The sequence below is a fragment of the Bos javanicus genome, chromosome 10 (assembly GCF_032452875.1).
Source record: "Bos javanicus breed banteng chromosome 10, ARS-OSU_banteng_1.0, whole genome shotgun sequence".
NCBI classification, from domain to species: domain Eukaryota; kingdom Metazoa; phylum Chordata; class Mammalia; order Artiodactyla; family Bovidae; genus Bos; species Bos javanicus.
In genome coordinates this window covers 53,191,786-53,210,015 of record NC_083877.1, presented here as the reverse complement: position 1 = coordinate 53,210,015, position 18,230 = coordinate 53,191,786, and the positions used below count along the sequence as shown (strand labels likewise).

Here is an 18,230-nt window from a genome sequence, read left to right as displayed (position 1 = left end):
AATGACCTGTCCATGTGAACAAGATATCCACTACCTCGTGGACAGAGGAGCCTGGTAGGCTACAGTCCATGGAGCTGCAAAGAGTCTGACACAACTTAGTGACAGAGTATGCACACATGACTATAAAGATGACTTTAAGATGATCTACTTTAAAGGCCTGAGGATCGTAGTAGCTACTTAGGAACCTCCACTGATACACCAGCAAAGACACTAAAACACTGGTAATTAGAATTGCAATTTCAGTCAAAAGCTGCACTGTGTAATACAGTAGCTACTAGCCACATGTGACTATATAATTAAAACTAAATAAAATTTAAAATTCAGTTCCTCAGTTTCACCAACCACACTGCAAATGCTCAAAGCCACAAACAGCTGGTGGCTACTGCATTGGAAAGTGCAGCTACAGAACATTTCTATTGGACAACGTTAGTCTAAAGAGTCACTGCCATATTTCATTCTGATCAATATATACTTTCATGGATTCCTTTGGCATGTCAGCCTCTGGAGCATGCCAAAACTATAAAAGTAAAAATCTTGTAAGTCACTACTTCAGAATTTTGGTGGTAAGCCATAGAATTCTATGAAGGCTAAATCAGCTACCACTGAGATGAAATATCCAACAAAGATATGCAGTGGAAATCTCAAAGCTCCTACAGCTTCTACAGCTCAGACTTGGCTCCAAAACAGCTAGAAAAAGAGAATACACTACACTTCAGCTACTGACAGAGGTAGAAATTTCATGATCATGTTTAATACACTTGTTTCCAAATGAATTCCAAGTAAATGACTTATAAGACTTTTTAGATTATATCACTGTCTTTTGGAGACTGCTTGCATAAATAATTCCTACTTTGTTATTTTTTGTTTCAGATTTTATGTATCTAAAATTAAACTATATCTTAAGGAAGTCAAAGGAAATGTGAGGTTTAAATTTTTAACTGTTTGAAAATTTTACTTTTAGCCACTGACAGATATCACCTCATGTGATGTCACTGTTAAATAATAAAGGTAATGAATTTAGTCCTACGTACTCTCTGAAAAAGGAAAAATTAAGCCATTCCACAAACCACAGCTGTAGAGTCTACACATAAAAAGAGGACTAGGCTAGAAGTCAGAAGAACCAAGTCATAGCCCCAGCACTACCACAACTTTTAGTCCAGTTACCTCACAATTCTGGGTCTCAGCTCTCAGTTCAACTGAACGATCCCTAAGCCTAAATTCAGCTTTTTATACTTTACTGTACACTTTAAATATTTACTAACTATGAAATAGTAAAACTCAGTGGAGAACAACAGGTTCAAACTCTGACTCAACCACTTATTAGCTATATGACCTTGGCCAAGTTAGTAATCTCTGTACCCTGCCTACATACACATACACACACACACACACACATTTATGTATATATGCATATATATGTGTATATATATATATATTTATTTCACAGTTATGATGAAGATTAAATGAAATAATAAACACAAAGCACATAGCTCAGTGCCAGGCACGCATAAATCACTGAATAAGTCTTAACCACTTTTAACTCTAGGCTAAATCTCATTTTAAAGAACTATAAGAACAGATCACAATTTCATTATTACATTGCAATTTATAAGTTATCATTTGCACATTTAGAAATCACTTTGTCATACAGGATCTTCACTACAGTAGTATTCCTCACAAAAGTTTAGCTTTTATAAAGCTAAATAAACATTCTGGAATGTGGCAGCCAAATCTATCCTGTGATACTTTCATCTTTAAAAAAAAGCATTTATAAACTAGTTAAAACACTTATTAACATAAAAAATGCTAAACTGTCATACGCATATAACACATACTTATGGTTTACCAACACTGCTAAATTTGATTTGTCACTTTTCTCCTCTCACAAATTTCCCCAAATAATCAAGCATTCACATCATTTCACTGACTCCAAAGCTTTGGTTTATGTTCTATTTCATTTTATAAACAGTTCTTTTAGTCTTTGTCATTAATGGCATACTGAAATGGAGGTCTGTAATTTTAGAATTCTAATCCCAAATGAACAGAGCTTTAAGCAGTCAAAGTGGGTTCTGAACTATGAGTAACAATCTAGTATTTCCAATCCTTGTTTTATGATCTCTCAAGAATTTTCAACTATCTCAAGGAGATACTAGAAAATTAATTTTAATCTGTTTATTTTCTTAGAATCATACAGTCTTTTGAGGAAGAAGAATCATGTTTAAAACTCAGCTTAACATCCATCACCTACTGAGCCTATCATGGAAATTAATTTTAACATGATCAGAAAAGCAGAGAATTATTATATCTAATTTGGCATTCTAAGACAAGTCACACAAACAGAAACCTTAAATCATAAGCAATAAACCTGTATATTGAGAGACCCACAAAAATTTGGTTTCATAAATTCAGGTACTTAAATAATAAATTTTATAAATAAAATTATTATAATTTTATTTAAAAATATTAAGCAGATAACATTTTAAATCAGTATTTCCTCCTTTTATGACTTTATTTTATTGTTAGAAAGCTAAGCATCTATCTTTTTCAGAGTCAGTCTAGTTGTTACTGTTAAAAACCAGACTTATTCTTGAAAAGTGTACATTCCAACCAAACAAAACGCACAACTGAAAACATCTGACCACTAGCAGCTAAAATACTGCAGACAAAATATTGGGGGATCACAGAAACTCAAAAAAAATTTCATTAAATCTCATCCGATTTCTGAAACACTCTAACTGTTATCTGAATTTTTATTCTGGAATTAGTCACTTCAAGAAATGGAGAAAAGGACCTTAAAAGGGGAGAATATGGACATATGTAGTTTAATTTTTTTAAAAAATTTCAAATGTCATTTTACAAAAAGATGACTCATTTAGGAATCTTAAGAGTAAAGATGCAAACAGAGAAGCGTTGGGACTCAGTATGAAGGAAGAGTGGTCTACAAATGAGATTAGAATAAGGATAGGGAAATTTTAGGTCTTTTAGCTAGGGTAAAAGAGCTTGCCCTAGCTATTTCCAAGACTAAGGGTGAAAAAGCAATTTGGCCAGCTTCTCCTGTCCATCTCCTAAACTTCATTCTCTGAAGGTAATCAAAGAATTAACACTTTAATACTCTGAAATTAGGAGAAATCCACACAGATGCCTTACTCATGTAGGGCATCAAAATATGCCACTTTGGCAATTAAGAAGGAAACACCAAAAAAGCTCTCTGCCCTCCTCTTACATGTCTAAAAGCAGAACATAATTTCCCATTGCAAAGGTCTTCCCCTTCCCTTCTCCCACTTCAGGAGGAGGAAAAACTACCATTATCACTGGAGACAGAAAGTCCCTGTCAGATGGCTCTGCACAAACAAATCTTACTAAAATAGTCCTTATCTTAGATTAATTTCCCCCATACATGTATGTACATTCCCTCAATTTATCACTCCTAGAAGCCCAAACCCTTTTTCCCTTGACCTGCCACTTCTCTCCAAATTTATCACCTTTTAAAAAAACAGTATGCTGAAGAAGCTGAAGTTGAACGGTTCTATGAAGACCTACAAGACCTTCTAGAACTAACACCCAAAAAAAGATGTCCTTTTCATCATAGGGGACTGGAATGCAAAAGTAGGAAGTCAAGAAACACCTGGAGTAACAGGCAAATTTGGCCTTGGAATATGAAATGAAGCAGGGCAAAGACTAATAGAGTTTTGCCAAGAAAATGCACTGGTCATAACAAACACCCTCTTCCAACAACACAAGAGAAGACTCTATACATGGACATCACCAGATGGCCAACATCGAAATCAGATTGATTATATTCTTTGCAGCCAAAGATGGAGAAGCTCTATACAGTCAGCAAAAACAAGACCAGGAGCTGACTGTGGCTCAGATCATGAACTCCTTATTGGCAAATTCAGACTTAAATTGAAGAAAGTGGGGAAAACCACTAGACCACTCAGGTATGACCTAAATCAAATCCATAAGAAATAGTTTTAACGGCCTAGATTTGATAGAGTGCCTGATGAACCATGGAATGAGGTTTGTGACATTCTACAGGAGACAGGGATCAAGACCATCCCCATGGAAAAGAAATGCAAAAAAGCAAAATGGCTGTAAGGGGAGGCCTTACAAATAGCTGTGAAAAGAAGAGAAGGGAAAAGCAAAGGAGAAAAGGAAAGATATAAGCATCTGAATGCAGAGTTCCAAAGAATAGCAAGAAGAGATAAGAAAGCCTTCCTCAGTGATCAATGCAAAGAAATAGAGGAAAACAACAGAATGGGAAAGACTAGGGATCTCTTCAAGAAAATCAGACATACCAAAGGAACATTTCATGCAAAGATGAGCTCAATACAGCACAGAAATGGTATGGACCTAACAGAAGCAGAAGATATTAAGAAGAGATGGCAAGAATACACAGAAGAACTGTACACAAAAAGATCTTCACAACCCAGATAATCATGATGGTGTGATCACTGACCTAGAGCCAGACATCCTGGAATGTGAAGTCAAGTGGGCCTTAGAGAGCATCACTACGAACAAAGCTAGTGGAGGTGATGGAATTCCAGTTGAGCTATTCCAAGTCCTGAAAGATGATGCTGTGAAAGTGCTGTACTCAATATGCCAGCAAATTTGGAAAACTCAGCAGTGGCCACAGGACTGCAAAAGGTCAGTTTTCGTTCCAATCCCAAAGAAAGGCAATGCCAAAGAATGCTCAAACTACTGCACAATTGCACTCATCTCACACGCTAGTAAAGTAATGCTCAAAATTCTCTAAGCCAGGCTTCAGCAATACGTGAACCGTGAACTTCCTGATGTTTAAGCTGGTTTTAGGAAAGGCAGAAGAACCAGAGATCAAATTGCCAACATCCGCTGGATCATGGAAAAAGCAAGAGAGTTCCAGAAAAACATCTATTTCTGCTTTATTGACTATGCCAAAGCCTTTGACTGTGTGGATCACAATAAACTGTGGAAAATTCTGAAAGAGATGGGAATACTAGACCACCTGACCTGCCTCTTGAGAAACCTGTATGCAGGTCAGGAAGCAACAGTTAGAACTGGACATGGAACAACAGACTGGTTCCAAATAGGAAAAGGAGTACGTCAAGGCTGTATATTGTCACCCTACTTATTTAACTTATATTCAGAGTACATCATGCAAAATGCCAGGCTGAATGAAGCACAGGCTGGAATCAAGATTGCCAGGAGAAATATCAGTAACCTCAGATATGCAGATAACACCACCCTTATGGCAGAAAGAGAAGAGGAACTAAAGAGCCTCTTGATGATGGTGAAATAGATGAGTGAAAAAGCTGGCTTAAAACTCAACATTCAAAAAATGAAGATCCTGGCATCCCGTCACATCACTTCACAGCAAACAGATGGGGAAATGATGGAACCGGTGACAGATTTTATTTTCTTGGGCTCCAAAATCACTGTGGACAATGACTGCAGCCATGAAATTAAAAGACGCTTGCTCGTTGGAAGAAGAACAATGACAAACCTAAACAGCATATTAAAAAGCAGAGACATTACTTTACCTACAAAGGTCCGTATAGTCAAAGCTATGGTTTTTCCAGTAGTTATGTTCAGATGTCAGAGCTGGACAATAAAAAAGGCTGAGCGCCAAAGAACTGATGTCTTTGAACTGTGGTGCTAGAGAAGACTCTTAAGAGTCCCTTGAACAACAAGAAAATCAAATCAGTCAATCCTAAAGGAAATCAATCCATAATATTCATTGGAAGGACTGATGCTAAAGCTGAGGCTCCAATACTCTGGACACCTGATGGGCAGAGCCAACCACTGGAAAAGACCCTGATGCTGGGAAAGACTGAAGGCAGGAGGAGAAGGGGATGACAGAGGATGAGATAGTTGGATGGCATCACCAATTCAATGGACCTGAGTTTGAGCAAACTCCAGAAGAGGTGAGGGACACGGAAGCCTGGCATGCTGTAGTCCATGGGGTCTCAAAGAGTCAGACACCATTGAGCGACTAAACAACAACAAACTGGTTTATGGAAAAGAGAACTTATAGACTCCTTTACAGAATTAGTTGTAGGCACATTTTAAACAATGATCGGTAAACCTAGTGTTTCTCTCTCCACCTCTAGGTTTCACTTCCTTTATTCTGATTCTACCCTATGAAAGGGTCCTTCTATTGTGAAGGACTACAGCAGCTCAGGACCTCCCTGGTGGTTCAGTGGTTAAGAATCCACCTGACAATGCAGGAGACACGGGTTCGATCCCTAGTCAGGAAGATCCCCTGGAGAAGGAAACAGCAACCCACTCCAGTATTCTTGCCTGGGAAATCCCATGCACACAGGAGCTTGGCAAATTACATGGGGCTGCAAAAGAGTAGGACATGATTTAGTGACTAAACCCCATCATCACGAAGAACAAACCGCAGCTCCAACTAACACCTTCCAACATTCAAGACTTGGACAATGATAAGAGGACCAGCTCTGACTCAAGTTGACTGGCTTGGCTAAAGTCATATGCGCTTCCCTAAATCAATCACTACTGATCCCCCTGGTAATAGACACACAACCACAAGGTTAACTACTGGAGGAGGGGGTGGTTCCCCAAGGGAAAATCAACATGTATGTTACCAAGGTAAGGGACTTAAGGATGAATGGATGTTGAGTAGCAAGAACAACAAACGCCCACTAGCAGGAATTAGAATTAAAGCTTTGTCCCAATCAAAAGACTAAGATTTCTAACATAGAAAAAACATAAGACTGGGGCAGGCATGGCAAAAATGAAAGGTGTTTACAGATATTTTAAAGTTTGTCATAAGAAAAAAGGCAAGAGGAAGACCTGATCCTGTGGCTCAAGTGATGATAACAACAATAACAACACTGCTAATATTTACTTGTTTTTGAGTAAACCAGAGATTTTCATTTCTAGTTTGAGCTTAAAAACAACTACTGAGTTCATTACATACAACTATAAGTTATAATAATTATAAGTTATTATGTATAATAATATCATTACCATTAGCTAATTAATTAAACACTCATTATTTCATCTAATCCTCAAAAACCTTTATGACACTATTACTATCCTTGCTTTATAGCTGTGGAAATCCAATTATAGAGGTTAAGTACCGGCCCCAAAGAAACACAATTAAGTGGCTGAGCAAGGATTCAAACCCAGACACTTCAAAGGCCGAAGATTTCAACCACATACTATTTGCCTACAACAAGAACAAAATCAGAATAATAGGGAGGCAGATTACATATATGAAACAATCAGCAATTAAAATATCAGGAAATTAGATGAACTTGAGAGTGATAGATCACTAAAGAAAAATGAAAAATTCAAGCATTATGAATTGAAAATAATCACTTTCAAGATCCCTAAGGATCCTTCCAACTTGAATACTGTAAACATCTGGTATACAAAAATTTTTGGCCTAGACTGAAGGAAAAGGAGAATTTATTATTACTTCAGTTAAAAAAAAAAAACTGCTCTAATTGAAAAAGTTGAATTATTAAAGTTCATCTTAGGAGTTAGAAATGAAGAATTTTAGTACTCTACCTACTATACCTAAATATTTTCCAGAAACTCTCAAGTACAATGTAACAAATGAAACTGTCATCCTTTTGCACTTTTTTCAGTGTTTCCCTCTTTCATTCATCATATCTTATCAAGTCCTCAGTTCTATAGTCTTCCTTCAAAATATTTCCCACAGCCAACCTTGCCTTTCCATTTGTAAGTACTTGTTCAGGCCCTAAGAACTGCACACCTATAGCAACAGATTTACAAGATTCACTTTGTCTCTCAGCATGCAGATCGGCTTTCATCCATTTAATATAAAATCATCAAATTATCAATTCCCTGAAATAATGCTTTTATTGTGTCACTTATCAATTCCAAACTCAATAACTCCACCAATACAGGCAGAGCTGGGTTATCCCAGTGCCAGAGGCTTCCAGAATGCAACAAAGCACAGAATAAGCCAAATGCTCTAGGAGCTGACACTTCCACTAGAAGTTGTGCTGCTTGGCTTGCACTGTCTAACCCAAGAAGAGAACACATAATTCTGAGCTAGAAAGACTGAAGCTGGAGAAGGAAATGGCAACCCACTCCAGTATTCTTGCCTGGAGAATCCCATGGACGGAGGAGCCTGGTGGGCTATACAGTCCACGGGGTCGCAAAGAGTCAGACACGACTGAGCGACTTAAAAAAAAATTAAAAAATAAAAAAAATAAAAAGAAAGACTGAAGCTGAAGTGAGGGAAGGCCAAAGCATCACATCTTACAAAAAATATGCACTGTCTGGTACCCAGGAATTATTACAATGACTGAAATAAACTTTTTCTAAGACTCAATTTTCTCATCTATAAAGGACAGATGATAATAATACCACCCATCTCCAAAGAGCATTTGTTTTGAGGATGAAATATAATCATGAAACACATTATAATCAATAAAATACTACATTAAAAAAAATGAAATGAACCTTGCACCTTATTTTATGTCCTTGAATATGTTCTAGTGTCTCCCAGTTTAGAGTCTATGGGAACTTGAACAGAATTTGTATCCTACTGTTCTGTGAAAATTGTATAAATTTTACTTATGTTGAACTGGTTCATGGTGCTTTTCAGGTCTACTATATTCTTCTACTTTTCTATATATTTATTCTATTAATTTTTGAGAGTTTGATATTGAAACTCCAACTAAAAATCTTACTTTATCTATTTAAAAAAAATTGTAAAGTACAGTAGAACTATATTCTATATTTTTCAAGTCTCCTATAAATGCATTATTATATTTTCATAATTTAAAAAATTTTAAATAAAGAAATGAAAGATTAGAAAGATATCTTCCTCTCTAAAGAACATGAATACTAACAACGTAGTGTCAATTTTCTTATTTACCTTTTTCTATTCAATAAAGTTGGGAGATTATTTATTTTTCCTCATGGAATTTAACAAAGCCACTTCCATGCTGTACTTTTTTCCATAAGGACCTTTCTATCAGCAGTCAGCAATCCGAAAGTTGAAAGTCAGATATTAAACCCTAAACAGGAAAAGCAAAATGAGTAAACAAAAGAGATAGGGATTAGGATATATCTAAAATTCCCAGACTGCTACCAAACCCTCCAGGTTTTGCTTCTCAAACTTGCCAAAGGTTAAGAACAAATACCTACAAAATAAGGAATACAGGATAAAGCCTTAGAAACAAGGAGCAAATTATGTCATAGACTAATGATATTTGCATTGGTTAAAATCCCTCAATACAAAGACATTCACATCATGCTGAAGAAATCTGGCCAAAATAAAACCCAACAGTGCAGCTGATTTTCTAAGGATGAAACCTATAAACTCAACCTGAGAAATTTAAGAAATATATATTAATTTACTTAAAAGTGACTGTAACAAACACAATGCATATTAACACAAATACTTTTATGAAAAATAGCTGTTTTTTCCAAAACAAAAATTTAGAGGATGGCACTGTTTTCCATTTTTGCAAATCTTATTAATTTTAATACCTGTGTTCAGAGACAGCTGGATTCCCTTATCTGCTTCTGTATTCAATCTGTTATACTACCTTGTTCTGTTGAAGTGAGGGAAATCCAGCTTCATAGGATGTTAATAGATACATGGTAAAGGGAAGGCCTTGTAGAACCCTTACTCCATTAGCGAAGGAATGCAAAGAAGTGGAAAACCTATAATGGTAGTAGGAGGCAAGAAGGTTTCACGTGTGAGTTGGAAAGCAGTGGAACTCTGTATCTTACCATCCAAATTAACCATCAACCTTCGGCATACTATCAGAGTCCATAGGAACAGTTTCAGCTCTATTCTCTCTTTAGCAGTTCTAGTTTTAAAAACTGACATTTTATGAATTCCACTGTTTCCGAGAGATCTTCAAACACCAAAGGGAAAATTTACTTATTACTTTAAAATAGAATAAAACTCATTCTATCTTATGATTACTATGTGAGCCATAGAATACTTTTATAAATCTAAGATACATTATGGAATCTGAGTGGTATTATTTTTCCTGCACCTTAAAATATTTTGCTAATTCCTTCATTCTAGGTGTTATTTCACTGCTGAGCATCAATTTTTCCCAACTATACTTTTAAAAAGAACACTAAAATAATAAAACAGAAGAATGATTTAACTGCCTAGAAGGATAATGCAAAAGTGAAATAAATCATCACTAATACATTATGCTTTGCCTTTCTCCTCTTCTTTTGAGTTTTCCTATTGTTTGGCACAAAATACTGCATCAGCTTCCAAAAAGGCATAGAAGACTAGAGGCATTATCTTTGCAGTGTCAGGAAGGAAAGACTTTACTTCTACCCTTTTAGGATACAATATCTGTGGCCTGTGAATTAAATTAACAAAAGACAAGTCAACAGGAGAAAAAACACATTAATTTTTATTAATATTTACATACACTAGAGTTCACAAAAAAGAAGTAAAACTCAAGCAGTTAGATTCAGAGTATATATCATTTAAACAAAGGAAAGGGAATTGGGGCTTTAAGAGACAATAAATTGGGGGCGGGGGAGATTAGCAACTATGTGGTAGAACTAATGGAAGGTAAGGGTTATTTTAGTTGAGTCTGTTTATGCAAACTCATCTCAGTATCAACTCTCCATCTTAAATATTAAGAGTCACTCTTCCCTTTCTGGCAGGGTGATGGGAAAACCTTCAAAAAAGAAATGTATGCCCTGCTTTTAGGCAGTTGATGTGGGGGGCAGGGGGAGGGGGTTGGTGGCAACTCTTACTGCAATTCCACATTTGTTGATTCTCAATTACCTTCCTCTCAAAATAATCCTTTTGTCAAAGTGGCGTATTTTAGGGGGCAGATCCTTTCATCAGCTTCTAGTTTTCATTGACTATGGTTAAGAACTCAGAACTTGGGGGCTTCACTGGTAGCTCAGTGGTAAAGAATCCACTTGCCAACGGAGGAGCCATAGGCTGGATCCTTGGTCCAGAAAGATCCCACATGCCACTGAGCAACAAAGTCCATGTGCCACAACTACTGAGCCTGTGCTCTAGAGCCTGGAAACCTCAACTACCAAAGCCCACGTGACCCAGGTTCAGCAACAAGAGAGGCCACTGCAATGAGAAGCCCACACACCACAACCGGAGACTGGCCCCCACTCAGTCAAACTAGAGAAAAGGCCCTCGAAGCAACAATGGTCCAGCACAGCCAATAAATAAAGAACTCAGAACTTTTAATTTTCTGTCCATACTGAACAGACGAAAACTGACAGAGGAGACATTTCAAAATTATTAGATGAACCTAAAGAAGCACTTCAGACTGCAATAATGACAGTGAAATTTGGGAACTCTTAGGCTAAGTCTAGATTAGACTAAGTCCCTAAACAGATTTTCTCAAATTCAAAAATGAGTAAACAATATATTTCTAAAAACTAAAAGGAAATACAGTATTCTCATTCAGCAGGAAAGGCTTCATCATGCAAAATTTTTATAAGAATGCAAAATTTTTATAAGAATGCAAAAGGACACGTGACAGTACTCTCTCATTCTTCATGTCTGTGGGCTAAAATTTAACTTGATACAGTTCTTGAGTGGAGAAGTATTAAATGCAGATGTATACAATGGTGACTAGAAAGAAACAGGCAATGCAGAGAATTTTTTAATTCATTGAATTATTCTAATTGGTGTCTACAAATCTAAAACTGGAAACACCTTGCAATTAGGAAGTAAAGATGGCCATCTGCTCTTTAGCAAAATTTTGAACCATACAAGTTTTCAAAAACTTCTTGAAGTATTGCATTAGAGGATGCACATTGCAAAAAGAAGACCCAGAAGGAATGATAAGAATGAACCTACTAGGGAAATATTTGAAATCTCATCACTATGTTCCAGCTTCATGTATGACAGTTGAAGAATTAGTCATATGCAGACAATGTTGCCTATTTTAAGTAAACTTCAAACTGGAAAACACAGACTAAAACTCTAGGCAACATATGACAGTGTGACACTGTAAGCTTGAAAAATGCATAGAGTGATTCAGAAAAGGGATGAGAGCAGAACCAAGAACATCTCAAGAACTAACAAAAGAATCTGAAAATTCTATCAGAAATACAACTTGTGACAAATTTTTTTAAGTTTATAATTGGCTTAGTATTATCTATCAAGAAACTTTCCTTAGTTGGCAGTATCAGAAAGAACAAGGTTGAACTTCTGTGAAATTTCACACAGGAAAAGCAAGAGAAGTTAATTGCATATAATCTGGTTTTCAAACATATTTAATGATTCTTACTGCCCTAAGAAAAATTAGTACTCTCAGGACTTCCCTGGTGGTCCCATGGTTAAGAATCCACCTTCTAACTCAGGGGACATGGGATCAACCCCTGGGTGGGGTACTAAGATCCCAGATGCCACAACTAGAGAAAGCCCACACACTACACAACCAAAAAATTTAAATATATAAAATAATTTTAAAATTAAAAAAAACAATCTAGAACTCTTCTCAGCTTAATGCATTCTCAAGTATCAATGAATTTTTAAAACCCTGTATAAGTTAACCTGGAGAGAGTTATATTATATAAAAAGACTAAAGGAGGGATAGATACTGATTAAGAAAGTCAGGACCTATCCATGAGCTGAACAACACAGGGTTTAGGCCCTGCTCAGTTGAAAATTAGTGTGTAATAGTTGACACCTCTGTATGCATGATTCCAAATACATGGATTCAACCCAACTGCTGATCATGTAATACTGCAGCATTTTTACTGAAAAAGAAAATCCACACGGACCTGAAGTTCAAACTCATGTTGTTCAAGGGTCAACTATACTTAAAAATAGCAATGGCACCCCACTTCAGTACTCTTGCCTGGAAAATCCCATGGACTGAGAAGCCTGGAAGGCTGCAGTCCATGGGGTCGCTGAGGGTCAGACACAACTGAGCAATTTTACTTTTACTTTTCACTTTCATGCATTGGAGAAGGAAATGGCAACCCACTTCAATGTTCTTGCCTGGGGAATCCCAGGGACGGGGGAGCCTGGTAGGCTGCCATCTATGGGGTCGCACAGAGTTGGACACGACTGAAGTGACTTAGCAGCAGCATACTTAAAAAATGACTTGAAGATGATGGCCAATGACTAATATTACTATCATTATATGAAGAAAGCTTCAATTACAAAACCATAAGTTACCAAGAACATTCCTCATGCAACTAGGAAAAGCACTTATGGGAACTATAAGACAATTCTATCTCACCCTCTAACCAAAATATTCTAAGGTCTAAGCGGGAAGAATAAAGGAAGATGCTCTGCGTGTGAATAAAAAACTGAAAAAAAAAAATCATGTTACAAACACAGTACTTGTCAAGAGAATTCAAATGTGATACATATTAATTGTAGGGGTAGTATTTAATTAGATGCATGAAATGTATTTTTTATTTCTTATTTCCAAGTACACACAAAGAAATGTTATGTTGAAATTCTTATTAAAAGTTCAAATAAGTTGTTTTACATTATTACTTTGCTGTTTAGTTGCTCAGTCATGTCCAACTTTTTGCAAACCCATGGACTGTAGCCCACCAGGCTCCTCCATCCATGGGATTTCCTAAGCAAGAATACGAGAGTGGGTTGTCATTTCCTTCTCTAGGGGATCTTCCCAACCCAGGGATTGAACCTGCATCTTCTGCACTGTCTGGCAGGTTCTTTACCATTGAGTCAACGGGGATAAGCCCACATTACCCCTCTATCCTTCTGTAAATTATATTCAAATTACATGATGATATAAAATTATATAAAATAGTTTAAATGTTTAAAAAAATAATTCCTTTTGATCTAGAAAATAAAGATTGATAATAATTTTTCCTGGTATAATGAGAATTAAAAGAATCCTTAAAACAACTACTTTGCAAAAATTTCAAGCACACATTTTTGATAGAAGTTACCAAGTAAATCAAGTCATTATATATATCTTTAAAACAATTTGACTGAAAAATCAAGTATTTTTGAGTATCCTAAAGCAGGAAAAATAAACTATTCAGGACTATATATTTAATTAGTGAGTATGTCATAAATATTTCTCATCACTCAAAAGTTATTTCTGAAATAACAAAATATGTTGTCAACAGTCTCCAATTTCCTGTCATCTAAAAATCTCATTTACTTTCTACTTAAAAAAAATTGGTATTCCACGCAGGTATGCTGCTGCTAAGTCGCTTCAGTCATGTCCGACTCTGTGCGACCCCATAGACGGCAGCCCACCAGGCTCTACCATCCCTGGGATTCTCCAGGCAAGAACACTGGAGTGGGTTGCCATTTCCTTCTCCAATGCATGAAAGTGAAAAGTGAAAGTGAAGTCACTCAGTTGTGTCCGACTCTTGGCGACCCCATGGACTGCAGCCCACCAGGCTCCTCTGTCCATGGGATTTTCCAGGCAAGAGTATTGGAGTGGGGTGCCATTGCCTTCTCCGAATCTTGGTATAGTTCTAAATTAAAAAAGAACAGTGTGGTAAAGAAGTGCACAAAATGATTTATTTATTTTCTTTGACCTTCTTGCCCCTACTAAGAAAGCCAATGCTGAGTAGTAAAACACTGGACTAAGAAGCAGGACTGGACCAGATAGCCTAACTGGAAAGAATGAGCTTAACTAGGAAAGCTGTGGTTTGTAGTCTTTCAACACATAACTTTCTATTTCTCAAAGCTCACTACTGCTATGAGGGTTTTGAACAAACTTTCAAAGGAAGCGAAGTCTAATATCTACTTTCTGTCTCCTCTTCCCTATCCACTATAGGCTCTGATGCCAACTGGAGCAGCAATTCCAAGATCCCTAAACTAGGTAAGTCAGTCTTATCCTTCAAAACTGCTCCCCTCCTTCATTCTCAAACATCCATTTCTAGAGGATTGCTCTGTGTTATCAGATCACTGCAGTTAAATTCATACCAAATACTAATGCCAAAATATCAGCCCACAGATTATCTGCTAATTACAAAGGGAAATGCTTACAATGGACAGATAGTCTGTCACCATCATACCCAAGAGATCAAATTTAGGATTACCAACAGGATAACTCCACTTTATGTGCCTTCTGATGTTGTATAATGTGCAGCACACTGCATGACTTGTGAAGTATTTTTGCCAAAATTATTTAGCCTGATCTACTTAAGCCTTTAGACCTAACTTCAAGTTTATAGAAAATATAGGGAATACAGGATACAATTAAACCCCATGAGGAAGAAACTGTCAGTAAAATACAGAATGTAGGTTATTCTACAAGCCTATGGCCTGGTCTCTTCAAAATGTCAATGCCATTAAAAAAAAAAAAAAAAAGAACTACACTAAATTAAAAGAAACTAACACAAATGGAATGCATGATTGGATACTTGTTCCGAAATAAATGACTAAAAAGAGAATTTTGAGGACAACAGGGAACATATGAAGAACATGAGAATACATATTACCTACACACATTATATTATCAGGGATTGCTGCTGCTAAGTCCCTTTAGTCATGTCCGAATCTGTGCAACACCATAGATGGCAGCCCACCAGGCTCCCCTCTCCTTGGGATTTTCCAGGCAAGAACACTTGAGTGGGTTGCCATTTCCTTCTCCAATGCATGCATGCATCCTCAGTCGCTTCAGTGGTGTTCAACCCTGTGCAACCCTATGGACAGCAGCCCACCAGGCTCCTCTGTCCACGGGATTCTCTAGACAAGAATACTATCAGGGATTATGTAGGAATTATTCTTAATTTTAAGTGTGATTATGATATTGTCTATACATACTGACACAGTACGTAAGTGTGAACTGCCATGATGTATGAAATATGCTTTGAAAATGTTCACCAAAAATAACCCTGAGATAAGTAGATAAAGCAAATGTGGCAAAATAGTAACAACGGTAAAAACTAGGTAGTAATATGAGGGCTCAACCGGGCTATTCAATCAATTCTTCAATGGTGGGGTCGGGGGGAAAAATAACATGAAAACTTACATTAACGAAAAGTTATAAAGCTAAGAAATGAACTCTTAAAAATGCAAAGGAAAGGGCAACTGAATATTCTTTCTTAAATTTTGCAGGTGAGCCTATGCTCTTTTCCTCACTCACCTCATTCTCACACAAAAAAATTAAAGTTAATTGCACACTCAATGAGGAATAAGAAGACCTAAGATTCAAGAAATGGCTCTATCACTTCCTAGCCATGACTTCATTCAAGATCTCTCACCTGAGTTCTCCTTCCTCACCTGCAAAATCAGTTCCAGCATCACAGATCAGTATAGAAGGGAGGAGATACATATCAGAAGGTGGTAGGAATGATCGATACAAATGCAGGACACAATTACACTGGTATTTGTACTGATATTTTAAAACATTGAGAGCACAAAGCCCCAATTTAATTCTCTAAACACATCAGTGCCTTGGTCACAGGCACAGTAAGTTTCTGCTTAAAGACAGCCTGAATAGGAAAACCAATCCCCCAAAGCAGGACTCCTCACAACTGCAGAAAGGTGGCTTTTGTGCTTTCCATCGGTCCTCTGTTTCAATTTTTTGTTTAATGGTTTAATGCCGCTAAAAGACGTCAAATTCTTAATGTACAGTTACAAACTGAAAACAATAAATCAATCAGGTTTAGGTTCACAGAATTTTTTTTTTAAACTAACAACTCTTGGTAAACAAAGAGAACCCCCCGGACGAAGGTCTCGCGTGCTTGCTTTGACGTTTCTCCTCTCTAGTCAACCGTTCCATAAAAACGTTAACACTTGAAATTAAGTCGGGAATTCCGAACTCCCTCCATCTCTAGAGCAGGATAAAAACCTCAGAATGAGATCATTCTTTCCATCTCAGAAGTGCAACCTGCAAGCTCCGTTAGGAAATTGTGTATCAAGTCCACGTCTCTCCTCAGCGCCCCTCTCCTGTAGACAATAACGGGACGTCTAGGGCAGAGCGGGGAAGCCCTCTGACAAGAAGGCGGATGTGAACGGGGAATGACTGGTCACCTGGGCGGGGGAACCTGGGCCCTAAGGCCCAGGAGGCCTCAAGGTTCGGCAGCCCCTTTGGTCTCTCTGCCTCCGACTGAAGCGACTCGGGGTAGAGCCGAAGCGAGAGGCGCACGGGTTCCTGGCAAACAGCAGCACAAAATATACGGAAGGCCAAGGGAGGAGCCTCCAGAGAGAAAAACCCAAACCAGGCCAGGGGCAAACAAGCCCTGGGGGGCGAGGCGGGGCTGGAAGGCGACAGCGGCGGCCTGCGCGGCCCCGGCCCGCCACCCGGAGTCGGCCTCCGCGTCGCGCCGGTGTCCCTCCCCCGCCGGGGCCGGCGCAAGATGGCGGTCCGGCCGTCGCCGCGCAGCCGGTCCCCTCCCCCGCGCCCTGGGCGCTCTCGGCGACCCGCGCCGGCCTCGACACCCCCAGCCCGGCGCCCCCGGAGTGAGACGGCGCAGGCCGCGCGGGAGGGCCTCTGCCTGCTACAACGCGGGGCGGGCGTGGGCGGGCGGGGGCGGGGGGCGCTTACCGTGAGCGGAGCGGATCGGCCTGACTGGGGCCCTGAGGAGGAGGAGAAAGAGGAGGAGGAAAAGGAGGAGCACGAAAAACTACACGGCGGCGACGGCGGCGGCTCCCATTGCGGAGCAGGCGGCCGAGCCGTGGGCAGGGGGGGCTCTCGTGGAGCCAGCGCGCTGCCTCATGGGTAGGCTCCGGGTCAGCCTCTGCGCGTCCGGACTCCCTTTCTTCTCGCCGACGCGGGAGGCGGGCGCGGGCATGTGCACCGCGTCGCGAGCCCTCGAAGGATCCGGTGGCTCTCCACGAGCGAGCCGCCGCCGATTGCCAGGGACTGGGTCGGGGTCGGAGCGGTCGTGGGTGCCACCTACTCCCTGGCCAGCAATCCCGAAACCGGGGCCGCATCGAATCTGAAGACGTGGAAAAGCGAGTTCCAGGACCTCCCTGTGTGTAACAGCTAGTTTTCCGTAAGCTTGGAAAGTAAGAAGGTCTAAGAAGAGAGGCGCCATTAAAAAGAAGTACTGTGCCTGAGCGGAGACGACACACAAGATGAAAAAAAGAAGTAGAGAAGGTTCTTTTAATAATTGGTTAATTTTGCCAATTTTGTTTCAAACACGCGATTTTTGCTTCTGTCTCCTTTAATTCCTAGCTTCCATGGGTGCTTGTAATAACTTAAAAAACGAAAACAAATACAAAAGATAAGTGCATTTACAAGAACACCTGCTAAGATACTGGTTGCACAAATACTTGCAAAACATTGTACTGATCTGTAAGGAAAGTTTCTTCTCCCAGTTGTCCTCACAAG

General features: G+C 38.8%; 1 protein-coding gene across 9 annotated transcripts in view; it reads right to left on the bottom strand.

Annotated features, from left to right (window-relative positions):
* The window catches only part of ZNF280D (zinc finger protein 280D), a 129,589-nt gene extending 112,059 nt beyond the window's left edge, over positions 1–17,530 (bottom strand). For 4 of the 9 annotated variants that reach the window (XM_061431184.1, XM_061431190.1, XM_061431192.1 and 1 more), the window contains exons 1-2: positions 17,442–17,530; positions 8,861–9,002 (exon numbers count right to left, since the gene is read on the bottom strand). The gene's annotated coding sequence lies outside the window, so the exon portion shown is untranslated. Of the gene's footprint in view, positions 1–8,860; positions 9,003–9,477; positions 9,655–16,927; positions 17,015–17,441 lie in introns of those variants that run through there. The other 5 variants (XM_061431186.1, XM_061431187.1, XM_061431188.1 and 2 more) reach the window with 5 other exon arrangements.
* Between the last annotated feature and the right edge of the window lie 700 nt (positions 17,531–18,230).